Genomic DNA, 462 nt, shown 5'->3' on the forward strand with positions numbered 1-462 from the left:
CATCTTATCCCAAGAATACTTTCTTGGAGAACACGGGTCTCTCGGTCCCATTGCTGCACCAAGGAAAAGGGGTGTTCCGACGAGACACGACTTCACGGAACCTCCTAGGGAAGAATCTGTACCCATCTATGGACCTCCACGCTACTACATCAAGCCACATGATGGAGTCCTTCCTCCTGGTGCGCTTCGTGACGCTCATAACCACATTGGCCGACTTCAACGATGGAACAAGGCACAAGACAGAACAATCGAAAAGCTGAAGGACAAGTGCAAGGCGCTGAGCAAAACGGTGAAGAAGCAAGCAAAAACTTCAGCCAAGTTCATGAAGAAGGTGGACCATGTCTTGACCAGAGGAGGAATAGCTGGATGTAGCTCAGCGGACTTCGCCTTCGCGAACACATCAGTCCCCCAGCCCCCACCTCAGCCCACTGATCTTGGTTTCCCACTCACTGATAGACAGCT

This window comes from Brassica oleracea, chromosome C3, assembly GCF_000695525.1.
Source record: "Brassica oleracea var. oleracea cultivar TO1000 chromosome C3, BOL, whole genome shotgun sequence".
Classification (NCBI taxonomy): domain Eukaryota; kingdom Viridiplantae; phylum Streptophyta; class Magnoliopsida; order Brassicales; family Brassicaceae; genus Brassica; species Brassica oleracea.